Here is a 13,585-nt window from a genome sequence, read left to right on the forward strand (position 1 = left end):
TGAACGCTCTGCATCATCATAGGCCTTGATGGTGATCTTCTTGCGAGGATCCACTGATTCTATTGCATATCCCAATGCTGTGACCAACTGTAGTGTACAAATGTTTAGGCCTGCTCCATTATCTATCAAGACTCGCTTGATCCTGTGTTGGTTGACAAAGCCTTCAATGTGGAGTGAGGCGTTATGAGGTTGCTGGAACGAAGAGTTGTCACTTTCGGAAAAAGTGAGACAAGGTGATGACTTTAGAGTTCCAACCATGGCTTGAAATTGGTCTGTGTTCAGGTTTGCAGGGACTGACGCCTCTTGGAGTGCGTGATCCAAGATTGTTTTATGAGAGGGTGACAGACGCAAAAGCTCCAAAATGGATATAAGCGCAGGGGTTTTGTCTAATTGTTCCACAAGATTGTACTGCTTTGGGATGGAGGTGGTGCCTTGTGGAGCTGCCTTTATGGTAACTTTGCCGCGACGTGTAACAACATTGCAATTTGAGGTGGGATTTTTGAAGGTTATGGTTGCAATTTGTTCACTGGCATCATACAGGTGATTGACAGTGTAATTATACGCAGCCTGCGTATAATCAGTGGTATCAGGACCTCGACTGGACGTCGAAGGACCCCTTTGATCTTGCGATGGAAGTGGATTCTTGAACATCTGATGATCATTATTGGTTGTTTTTGGGTCATGCCCTTCAATTTCAATTTCTCCTCGGTCAATAAGATCCTGAATGAGATCTTTCAATCGGTGACAATTACTTGTCTTGTGTCCTCTTCCTTGATGGAACTCACAGTGTTCAGTATCTTTCCACCATGCCGGTTTGACCTGAGGCTCATAGTTTGATAGCTTAGGTAGAGTGATCAAATTTTGAGAAATGAGTTGTCGCAACACTGTTTCAATGGGTTCCCCTAAGGGAGTGTATGTGCGTTTTTGTTTTTGCTGACGAGGTCTAGGTTCATCATGAGACGTGATGCGACCTTGATTGGAAGTAACATTTGTGTTATTCTGAGGTGGAGGATTTTGTCCTGCAAACCGAACCACAGGTTGTGCATTTTGGATAGTTCGAGCATCCACAACCCCATCGTTGACGATATTCTTATTCTTGTTCCAGAAGTTTGGTTTATCACTATTGAAGCGCGGGCGAGGACCATCTTTTGGTTCATTAAAGATTTTGATGAGTCCTTTCTTGATGAGTGCCCTTTCACATTTTAAACCCTTGGTGATCATATCGTTAAAAGAGTCTGTGTCTTTGACATCCAAGTGAAATTCCATTTCTTCGTTCAAGTTGGAAATGAAAATTTCCACTAGTTCTCGTTCAGGTAACTGAAGAGAATGTCTGCTAGACATTTGGCGCCATCGTTGCAGGAATACTGAGAATAGTTCACTTGGTTTTTGTTTGGTATTGCATAGATCAGCCATGGTGATGTCGCGTTCAATGTTATAAGAGTAATGACATAGGAACTTCTGGATGAGTTCCTCAAATGTTCTAATGCCACCTAGTAGTCGAGAAAACCATGATGTGGTTGTTCCTCCCAAGCTTTGGGGAAAAAGGCGCATTAGGTAGGTGTCTTCATATGCCACTTCAAGACAAGCGGAATGAAATTCTCGGACATGATCACAGGGATCCCCCTTTCCTCTATATTTTTCAAATTTGGGTGTTTCGAACCCGCGTGGAAAGGGTGGCATATAAAGATTCCTATCAAAAGGATAGGGACAGATGTCATTGAGTAAGAATTGGTTAATCTTGACACTACTATGAAGTTGTTGGGCGAGATTCTCGACTTGTTGCCGCAACATCTCCATTTCATTTGGAGGAGGAGGTGGTGGGTTACCTCGAGGGATGTTATATCTAATGGGATCTCTACGCCCTTCCTCCTCATGGTGACTTTTGTCTTTCTGATGCTTGTCTTAACTGGGCAAGATCAAAGTCTGAGGGGAGTTTGGCTCCTTCTTGAGCAAGTCTTAAGAAGTGAGCATCCGCATTGCTCCTGAGTATTTCATCAAAAAGTCTGTTAAAGAGAGGGTTATGCTGAGCCCTTTCTATTGTTGCAGGAGTGGGAGTACTTGGGTTTTCGTCATCTGCATTTCCTCCAAGTGCTTCTTGAAATTCAGAGAGATTTTCCTCTTCTTCTTCTTCTCTTTCTATTTCTCGTTGTCTCGACTGTGATCGGGTTTGAGCCATTTTGTTTGCAAGTTTTGTGTGAAGTTGATTGAAGATGATGATGAGTTGTCGATGAAATGAAAGATTGATGGTTGGTGATTTGTGTTGTATGGGGATCTCTAGCACTTTAAGGTAGATGTAACCGAAATTCCTTCTTTGAATTGCTTGTTTGTTTTGAGGAGTTTGGATGTGATAAGGTGTAGAGAAATCTGAGATGTGTTACAGATTTTGACTACCTAGTAATGAGAGGATTCACTCATGAACTAGTTTTAACCTGCGTAGATGTGTCTCTTAGGATGAGCTTATCCTAGATGTAGAAACAATCTAAAAGTGATGTGATGTGTTTGATTTCAAGCAATATCTAAAAAGGAATCGTGGGACAAGAACCTCTTAATGTTTTGAGAGTTGGGATGGATTGATGATGAAGTGATGATGTATGAGTGGGATGATGGATGAAAATGTTTTCAACTTTCAATAAAAACTTTGTGTCACAAAATGGGACAAACTCTTCTTCTTCCCTTTCAGACGTTGGTGGCACTTCTCGAGCTGTGTTGTAGGTGATACAGATGTTTGGGAAGAAATTGGGATTAATCTTTCCTCCTTGATTTTTGTGATAACTCAGAGCTCTATATTGCATAAAAGCTCTGCGGTTCAATGATTTGGAATCGAACTCGTTTGTTTTACCTTGAAGATAGAGACGCATGCGATGTAGAAAGACTCTATGGGAGACAAAGATTTGTCGATTGATATAGAAGAATTTCCTCCTTTTGATCAAAGCCTTTGAGCTTAGTGGTCTCCTTTTCAAGGTGATATTCTGATGACACTTCTTCTTTCGCAAGATGTGAAGAATGGTCATAAATTTTTGATTCTTTGTTTGTTTGTACCTTGTTTTTGATGTTTTTGGTTGTGTTGACAGATGTTGGATGAATACTTTGTTTTTGGGATTGTTTTTGGGATTTTTCTTTGACAAGAAAACAAAGCAAGCACACAAACACAAGATTGTAGCCTCAAAGGCACAAATGAGTATGGGTCTAGATTAACCCAATCCTTGGACTTGTTTTTGACCCTTCCTTTAGATGTATTTTAAGGTGTATTTCCAAAGCCTGAAGTCGGCTCAATTTGCTCTAGGTCTGTAAAACGAACACACTTCAAACACTCTTTATCCCTATGGTCAAATGGCCAGTTGTGATAAATTTAGCCCACATCTTGATATTTCTTCGACTTTGGTACTACATACCTTATGAATCCCGCCGTGGCAGGTAAGGATGTGATATACTAAGTCTTGCACGAGCATAACAAATAGATGATCCCTATGATGGGGGAGTCACCACTTTTATCAAGCCACAAGTGACTTTTCAAAAAGCTATGTTTCTACTCAAGGAAATATGTATGGTGAGTATCTTGGGAGCAAAACCATCTATGCTCTTGCACTAAATTATACCTCAAATATCCTCAATCAATAGAACGGGTGGGCTACTACTTAAAGGTGTTTAGTCATGTTCGATGTTTTTGGACATAAGTTCATTCTGCAGTGACTCACTTAAGAGCCTTGTAACTGGTGGTGGGGCCCATTTGTCCTTTCGGCCAGTTACACTGTAGGAACAGCTATACCCAAGGCTACAGCTTTCGCTCACACCTGATTTCTATAGCGGCTCGAAGGATTTACCGCTCAAGGTCGTTCCCAAGAGTGATGTGTCTCTTGGCAGGCCTCTCTTAAAAAGATAAAATTTTGAGTGTTACTAACACTTTTCTCTTGCACCTAGGACCACGAAAGCCAAGGGAGAGGATAGTGTGTGTTAGAAGTAGGACCACTCGACCAACTCTTTGCACAAGTGTGCCAAGCACGAAAAACACTTGTTCTTTTTAATCTGTCATTGCAATGTGATCTAACTATTTGGAGATGTTGCTCCAACAATCATGGTGTTCTTTTTAATTTTCAAAGGCAATTGTTTGAGTAAACTAGAATTTGAAATCCTGGTCAACTTAATGAAAAACACGTTTGCATGAAGTAAAATTGCTTTGAAAATGAGACAAGTTGATTGTGAATTTTATTTGCACCAAAAATGGAAGTGTGGATTGTGAGTTTTATCTTGATGCAAGAAATAAAATTTGCCTTGTTGATTTTAAGCACCAAAACGAAGTTTGTTTCCTAACTTGCAAAAAAAATAAAGTTGTTTTTGTATAAGTTTGTGGTTCTTTTTACCTTTGAACAATGAAATTCTTTTTAAGAGCCCCAAACAAATGTGTGATTCTTTTTTAAAAGCCCAAACTTGAAATGTGAAGTTAATTTTAAACCGAAATAAAAAGTGAATTCATTTTTAAAACCAACTTCAAAAACAAGTTAGTAAAAAATATAAATCTACTCTTTAATCTAATTTAAATCTGCACAAAAAATAGTTAGTAAAATCCGCCTATTTGGTGGGCTTCTACAAGCCTAAATTTTTATTTTTTTTTTGGTTTTTTATTTTTTTTGGTTACAAAGTGATTTGTACAACGTTTTGTTACAATAGTGCTAGTCTGCGTTTGAACAGAGGCACTATTTAACACAAACGTATTAAAAGAAAGGGAAAGACAGAGAAGGGAAAAGCACTAAAACAGGGGGAATAGCGCCAAAATAATGCCAAACGCACCAAAACAGTGTCAAAATCGCAACCTGTGTGACATTTTCAACATTCAAACATGTTATTGGTTAAAAAAAAAATTGATCTTTTTGGTGTTTGGATTCACGTCGGGTTCACCAAATGATGCTCTGCAAAAAGGATTAGAAAATCTGTTTGATGGCAACACACACAAGAGCACAAGAAACAAACGTTAGTGTTAGCAACAAAAGATTATCCTAAACAGGCATATCAAGAGAGATATTAAGCATGAAATAGAAAGCATATAAACATAAAATGAAATAGCTAATCAAGATGCTCATAGTTGCTCCTCCCTTGTTCCTCTCCTCTCCAAGTCCCAAATGAGTGTAGCTCTCAGCAGCTTTTTGCACTATGGATGCTTATGGAGGATTGAGATTTAATACTAAGCTTCAAATATGAAATGAAAAGCTAAATACTATGCTAGAGTAGATAGTGATGCTATGAAAAAGCTCTATGCTAATGCCAGTATAACAACAATACTCTAAAATGCTTCTCCTTTGCTTGAGGAGAAGGGTTCTATTTATAGAAGAAATGGGGAAATGAAGGGTTAAGATTGAATGGTTTAATCAAGGGCCAAGTTTGAAAGTTGGGGATCCATGTGCACAATTGGCACCAATAAAATGGTGACAAGTGTCAACATAGGATTGGGTTGAGAGAAGAGGTTGGAGGCATTAAAGGCCTGAGAAGACCTCATGGTTATCTAGAAGGTAAGGGTCAAGCCTAAATTAGGATTACTCACTGGATTAGGAGTTAATCCAAGGATAAACCTTTGTGCAAATGATTAAGAGATAATCATGGTCAAAGCATTAATGGCCTGATGAGACCTTTGGGTTGGGTAGAGGTTGAGTCAAAACAAATGTTTTAACCATGTGGGAGGGTTGAATTAACCATTAATGGTTATTGGAGACTTTGGGGATTAAGTGGTTGAAGGTTGGAAGCCTTCAATGGTTTTCAAAGACTTTGAGCCATTTAGTGGTTGAAGGTTGGAAGCTTTCAAAGGTTATCCAAGACTTTGAGACATTTAGTGGTTGAAGGTTGAAAGCCTTTAATGGTTATCAAAGACTTTTAGGCTTTGAGAAGTGACTCCATTTTGCTTAGGAATGTGACAATAATTAGGGGATGGATTAAGTTAATTAGGAAGGGGTTAGAAGAATCTAGAAGGGGATTAGATTTTGCAAGTGGATTTGGTGGGTGAGGGAAAATAGGATTTTATTAAAATAAAAATTCATTTATTTCAATAAATGTGTGCAAGTTGTATTTGGATAAATATTCAAATAAATATTAATTTATTTAAATGAGAAAAAGGAAGATAAAGCATTAAAATGCTTGAAGACTTTGAGGGGAACCATTAAAGGCTTGAAGACTTTAAGGAAAACCATTAAAGTCTTAAGAAGACTATAGAAGGAAGCCATCAAGTTTGAAGACTTTAAAGCCATCAAGTTTGAATACTTTAAGGGAAACCATTAAAGGTTTCAAGTGGGTGAGGATAAATAGGATTTTAAATAAATAATTTATTTAAAATAGTTGTGCAACTTGCTTTTGTAGGAAAATACAAGTGGGTGGAGGATAAAGGTGATTTAAATAAATGATTTATTTATTTAAATGTGAGAGGTGGGATTTTGGGGGTTTTAAATAAATATTAATTTATTTAAATGTGAGAGAAGATTTAATTAAATAAATATGATTTATTTATTTAATTAATGGTCTGAATTTGGTTAAGTGAATTAAATCAAATAAATTGAATAATTTATTTAATTAATAGGAGAATAGGGTTAAGATGAATTAATTAAATATTAATTTAATTAATTATTAATTGATGGTTAAATAATCAAATAAATACTAAGTATTCATTTAATTAAGTGGACAAATTTATGTGACTACACTTCTTAAATCTGTATCTCTGATATTCCAGGTTAGGCTTGTATGTTCTTCTAACTTCTTCTCTTAGTCTAGCATGTTTATCAAGGCATCTTGAAGCCATATGACCAATCTTATTATAGTTAAAACATTCAAAGGGTGTTTTACCTTCATAATTACCTCCAACTGGACCTTTAGGCATTTTCCTTGCAAATAGTGCTTCATGTTCTTCAAGTTCTTCATTTTCTTTCCTGCTTTCTTCAAGTTCTCTTGCATAAAAGGCTTTCCAATCAGATTTTTCAAATGATGACACAGATGATGTTGATTCTTTAAAGGCTAAATCTATCTTTATAGTAGCAACATGACCAAATTCCTCAATTTCAAAGGCTGAAAGGTTTCCAATCAATCTATCTCTAGTTACTGATGTATTAGGCATTTTTCTTAACTCATTTATAGCAGTGACCTTCATTTTATATGCTGGTGGCAATCCTCTTTAAACTTTTCAAACAATTTCATCTTCACTTAAGGTTCCTCCACAATATTTAATACCCAAAACAATTTCATTAACTCTTTTCATAAAAGCAGAAATCCTTTCATCTTCTTCCATTTTCAGATTTTCATACTTGACCCCGAAGCTTTCAAACTTTGCAAGTTTGACTATGGAATCTCCTTCATTCAGTGTTTCCAAATGACCCCAAATAGCTTTAGTAGTTGATCTATCTGATAATCCCATGATTTGCTGATCTGTTAATGTGCTCAAAAGTGCTTCTCTTGCTTTGTAATCCTTTTCTTCATCTTTAGTCAAGTTAGGTGGATTAGGCTGGCTTTGAGTAGGAGCAACATAGCTATTCTTTGTAACATCCCAAATTTCCTTTCCAATGCAATTTAAATGTGTCTCCATTTTGATCTTCCATATGCCATAGTTCGTTCCATCAAGTTTAGGACTGTCCTTCCTGAAATAGTTAGTAGACATTGGATCTCCTCAAGTTGTTAGACTTATGCAAAAGAGGACTAAGCTCTGATACCAATTGTTAGGGCCCATAGACAATTGAGAGAGGGCGGGTGAATCAGTTGTCAAATAAATTCAAAACAAAAACAACTTAACCAACTTACTGCTTAATATTGGTGAACTGGTCTTTTATACCGGTGTACAGTTTTATCAGATAATTGCAATACCGGTAAAGATTAATGCATGAAACAAAAAGACAAAGTCATCCACAACACTTAACACCAATATTTGTATGTGGAAACCCTGTAAGAGGAAAAACCATTGTGGGAAACCTTACCCACAATCAGATGGTACTACTACAAATAGTAAGTGTATAAAAATGGGGTCTGCACATGTAGAAAGGCCAAGCGCCTATAGCTCACTACTCAAAATAAAATAGGAGTTAAATTGACTACAATTGGATGGTTAAGTCCAATAAGCATGTACTGCTCAAAATAGCATCTTCATATGCTGGATTCAGTATCAGTGTAGTTCTTATATGCTTTCACAAAAACCTTGCTTCACCTTCAAATGATGGCTGCGTGTATAGCTCTGCTCAATCTCACATATACCTTCACACAATTCTTCATCGCATTCCACTTCCGATCTTACAAATAAGATCTTACATTTATATCATAACCTAGGACCAATTTTAGTAGGTCAGCTCTAAGAGATATTACAATAAAATCAATTTACAAATAAATTAATGCTCAATGCAATAACCGATTCAACATGTCATCTTAATGCATTTACAACAATAATAAGTCATCTCCATAGTGTGCCATGCTGATCTAGAAAAGATAAATCTGCCGATGTATAACTTGGACCTATTTGCCAGTAACAACAAATATGCAAATATGAATATGCTAATAAATGATTTTCCAAGACAAAGTGTCCAAATGATGTCTTCAACATAACCAAGTGTTTTCCATGCCATTCCAAGTGCCGGTGATCATTATATCCTATTGGTGTACCAGATACCAGTGTTAGGTCCAACTAGGAAAGCTAATGTACTAAGAGGGGAGGGGTGAATCAGTACTTCAAAACTTTTCTTCAACAACAATTTTACTATTTAACATAAACTGAATACTGTTGATCTCATAATACATAATGCTGAAACATAATCATAGAAATAAAATTCATACAAATTTCACTCCATAACAAAATGATTTTGGTTATGCAGAAACTCTTGGTTAGCGAGAAAAATTGCAGTGGGGATGGCACCCACAACTTCACTACTGCAATAATCAAGATTGCTCGGTTAGAGCTACATGTTTGGCTATTTTTGATAGCTTACATTGTTAGGAGTACAAATATCTTTAGATCTACCTTGCTAAAGGATTTTATAAACACTTTTACAAAATGTTGTACCTAGTTAAAGTATTTACAATTTATAGACTTTATTAGAGTCTTTTACCCTGTTAAATGTTTCTAACTCAACTCAAAATAGTTCAATCAAAATCTTTACAAAATATCTGCAACTTTACTTCTGAAATGTTATAGCAGACTCTATGTGCTCAATATGAAATTACCTTGCTCATAGCATACCTCGGTAATTGATTAGTGAACTTGGTGACCACTTCTATAACCTCTGTCACTTAACTGTTCTTTAAAAAAACTTTCTCGATGACCTCTGAATATCTCTGTTAATCTTCACATCTTATATTTTCTCAAGATTTTCATTTTCAACTCATCATTTTTCCCTCTATCTTTAGATACTCAAATCATTCTATATATATAGATCTTTGAGATGGTGATCCATTCATGCATCGATCATACACACATGTTTTATCGAATGAATAAACATAGAAATTATTTCATTGGATAAACTCCCTCAAAATCATACAAAATCCTTAAATGCAATTTCCTATGTAATAACGATTCCATGTTCTCGAATCTTGTAACACGTTTCACAAGTGTGTCTAGGTTCATTGAATCTGGTAACACGTTTTCACTCTATTCAGATTGACTCGGTATACCTTCTTTTCTACTTGGTGTGTCTCATCTCGGTGACTAGACTTTCTTTGTAACTGACACCTTAGTAATTACCGACTGGACATTTTGGTGGTATTAACCGACTAGAGTATATAGGATGACTTTGGGCATACAACTAATGACAACTTTAGTAAATAGCAACAATCTCCCCTTTTGACATTAGTTTGGTATGTTTGCCAAAAACTCCTTTCAAAGTCATAAAACAAAATCTATATACTTACAAAATAAACTGAAATGACAGTATATACATTGGTTCAAATACATAATCAAGTACATACTCCCCTTATCAATATGCTGAACAACTTGATGATTTATACTCTATATTTCATGCTCCTGATGTTCTATGCTCCCCCTATCAATTTCAACTATACACTCGGATACCCTATATACTCAATACACTCCCCCTTTTTGGCAAACATCAAAACTAGTTACCATTTGGTGGGGGCAACTGATCAAAAATAGAATTATACTTTGTACGAGCATCTTTGAGAGTGGTGGTAAGTGAATCCTTGACACTTTCCATTAGTGAATTCTGAGTTGTAATATCAACTAAGAGTGAGACCAAACCATCTAAAGTGCTTCCCTCGGCTTGAGTGGACAATTGGGTAGCTTGGTTGATCTTCTCTTGGACTGATGATAAATGGGGAATAAATAATGTCTAAAGAGTCAGGATATCCATCTTTATTTTGTTTTCTTCATTCCAAAGTTCTAACTATTGAGCCATAAGAGTTTGTAGCTCTGTATAAAATTTTTGAATAGAATTTGGCTTGGTAGTCAATTTATTAGAGAGATCGGTAATCTCTTTTTCAATGACTTCGGTCTTATTCTTGATATCTTTGATAAATAATGAAAATGTACATAACTTCTAAAATAAATAAATAATATGCTTGAGTTGAGGGGACAACTCAGCAATGAATCCAATAAGCTTAGTTCTACCTATAGCAATTACTTTCTGCACTTCTTCAATCATCTTGGCAGTTAGCTCTTTTTCTTTTAATTTGTTAAGGTATTCTAATGCTTCTACTCTTGATGCTTCCAATTGAGTGAGTAGATCATCTAGTTGCATATGGATGGCAGCATCTTTATTTATAGTAGCTTTAGGTAGCATGCCTATCAATAATTCTTTAACCTTCTAAAGTACTCGGTTCTTCTTTTGTATAGCTTTCTATTTTTCCTGCTCTGCTTTGGCTTTACAAAGCTCACTGAATTCTATCAGTGCTTTCTCTTTTAGTTTTTCAATGTCAACATTCGACAACACAATAGGTTTTGACAGATCTATCTTGAAACTGTGCTTCTTTGCCTTCTTCTCCTTTAATGATGATGCCTTCATCGGTTGAATGAGGACAATGGCTTTGGAGGCTTGTCCCTCCTCAGTAAGTTGCTCAGTGGATGAAACACTTTTGTCAGTTCCTATAGCCTCTAATGTATCCTTTAGTGTTTCCTTTCTTGGGGTCTCAGTGGCAACAGTTTCAGTGTTTGAAGGTGCTTGGGAAGTTTGCTCATCGGTGGCCTGAGAGGTAGATTCACCTTGTGTAGCCTTTTGTCCCTCTGTACCATGATCTTTGTTTTGTGGTTTCTCAGTTGAAACTTGTTGGGTTACCAAAGGATAGGACTTAACTTGCTCCAGAACTAATTCACTTGATACCATTTTGGCATAGGCATTCCCTTCTATCATTGCTTCTTCTCGTGCCTCGGTATCCATGACATCCTCATCTAACTGAATAGTTGAAGCAGGATCTGGCTAGGTGATGTCAACTATCTCCACTTCACCTTTAGGTTCTTTAGTCTGAACTCTAAGTATTTCTTGCCATTTTTCTTTAGTCTCATTCTCTACTTCTAGATAAAGGCCATTCATCGTTTTCAAGGCCCTTTGCTTTACTTGAAAATTTGTCTCGTAGTTTTTAAAATTATCTTTTATATCATCTACCAACATATCTAGAAAGAGATGTACCAAAACTCTTTCTCTAATCTGCTTCTCTAAGTCCAGAGCATATTTCCATCTATTGTCAATATGAGAGTACAATGCTTTTGGAAGAAAATCAATTACTTCCAATGGAACTACTTGGAACTTGAGAAGTGTGCACACTACTAACTCTTCTATTTGCCTCTTTTCTTCATTTGTTCTACAGTCATACTTTACATATCTAAATGACCCAAATCCACCATATTGTTTTAAACTTGCACAAAAATTATCAACACTGTGTACATCTTCCTTAGTGCTTTTTACAATCTGAAATTTATTTGCATCTTCTGACTCCGTGTCACTTTCCAAAATTAGTTTTTTGTTCTTCTTTCTATAAGTTTTTGTAACCTTAGGCATTCCAACATTTTTTTGCCTCTTACCAGGTGACACAATAGATGATCTAGTGATCGGTCACTTTACTGGTAGAGTCAGTGATATCTTGGTTGTATCCTATTTCTTCCTTTTTGAAAATTTTGCCTTTTGGCAACTTGGTGCTTAGAGTAATTGTTGCTTCTTGAGCTTCAGATTCTTCCTTGATTGAAAGTTGATCACTCTTGGTAGGAGTGGAGGTAGAACCTTCTCCAAAAATTTTAGTTAAATCCTTTATCATTTTGGTGGCTTTTCTGGTAGCCTTACGTACTACAATGCTCATTTTTACTTTTTCTTTTACCTTTTCATAGGTGCCATACCCAATCTTGGTAGAGTGCCTTGGAAGTGCTAAGAAGGCATCTATCTGCTATTGAGCAATGTCAAAATCAATCTCATAACCCATAGGCAGTAAAGATTGAGTCTTGGGCTCTACTACATTAACATAACAATAGTTGGTATCCAACTCAAAATAGATGGTATCCTTATACTTTTCCACTAGCTGCAGTGGGATCCTGTACCTGCTATGCATCTTTTTCTGAAAACTGTTAAAGTAATCATCCATTATAACATTGAAATTATCACCTAGTTGATTGATGAAATCATCTATCTAATGGGTGATTGGTCGGTGTAAATCCCAATCAATGTTACTGACTAAAGGAAAGAATTTCTGAAAATAGAAGAACATACACACTAAGAGTGACCCAAACTTTAGCATGTTAGCAATATTATTCTTCTTTGGTTTCCTTATTGTGTTGATATTTTCGAAAATATTCTTCAACAACACTACACATAAGTCAATTTTCATACCCTTTTTCACAATTTTATAGGCAAAATCTACAGTTGCACATGGTACAATGTTTTCTCTTGTTGACTGGAAGAAGCAATAACCAATAACTCTAATAGCAAAGTTAAGTTCTGCATCAGTTACATTGTTTAACTTAAGACCTCTGCAATCAGACTCAACCCCATTTAATGTTATCAATTGCTTTTGTGAAATCATCTTTTGTGCTCAGGCATGGTCAAATATAGGGTATCTGGTTATTATGTGAATAATCTCCTTGGTGATCTTGAAAGGTTGATCTTCTAACCACATAAAATCATCATGCACTCTGCTCAAGACAAATTTGACCCATTGGGGTTTGAAGACTAGGGGATAGGTTAGGGCTTCGGTCAATCCCTTAACTTTGATGTGCTCAAACTTGCTATCTAGGATTCCATTGGTGCACAATTCATCATACATATCCTTAATTTCAGTATGACCTAGCTCTTCAACATGACACTTAGTATAAAATCTGACATCTTCTATCAATAGAACCCTATCAGGAATAAGAGAGAATGCAGTTTTCTCATTGGGTTCAGATGCCACTTTGGGAGGTAAGGTGTATTTCACTGATGGCTTCTCAATGGTCTCAACTACAATGGGTTTTTGCACCTTGGGAGCCATTTCAAACTTGGAATTCTACTTACAGAATAGCTTAGGGTTTCAAATAACCAGAAAACACTTCCAACTTAGTAAATACAATGCAACTATTCACAACTAATTTTAATCAGTTAACTTGCTTGAAAATGTGTTTTAGATTGTGTGAAATACCTTAAATTCACTTCTAGGAATGTTTGAT

This window comes from Cryptomeria japonica, chromosome 4 (assembly GCF_030272615.1).
Source record: "Cryptomeria japonica chromosome 4, Sugi_1.0, whole genome shotgun sequence".
NCBI lineage: Eukaryota > Viridiplantae > Streptophyta > Pinopsida > Cupressales > Cupressaceae > Cryptomeria > Cryptomeria japonica.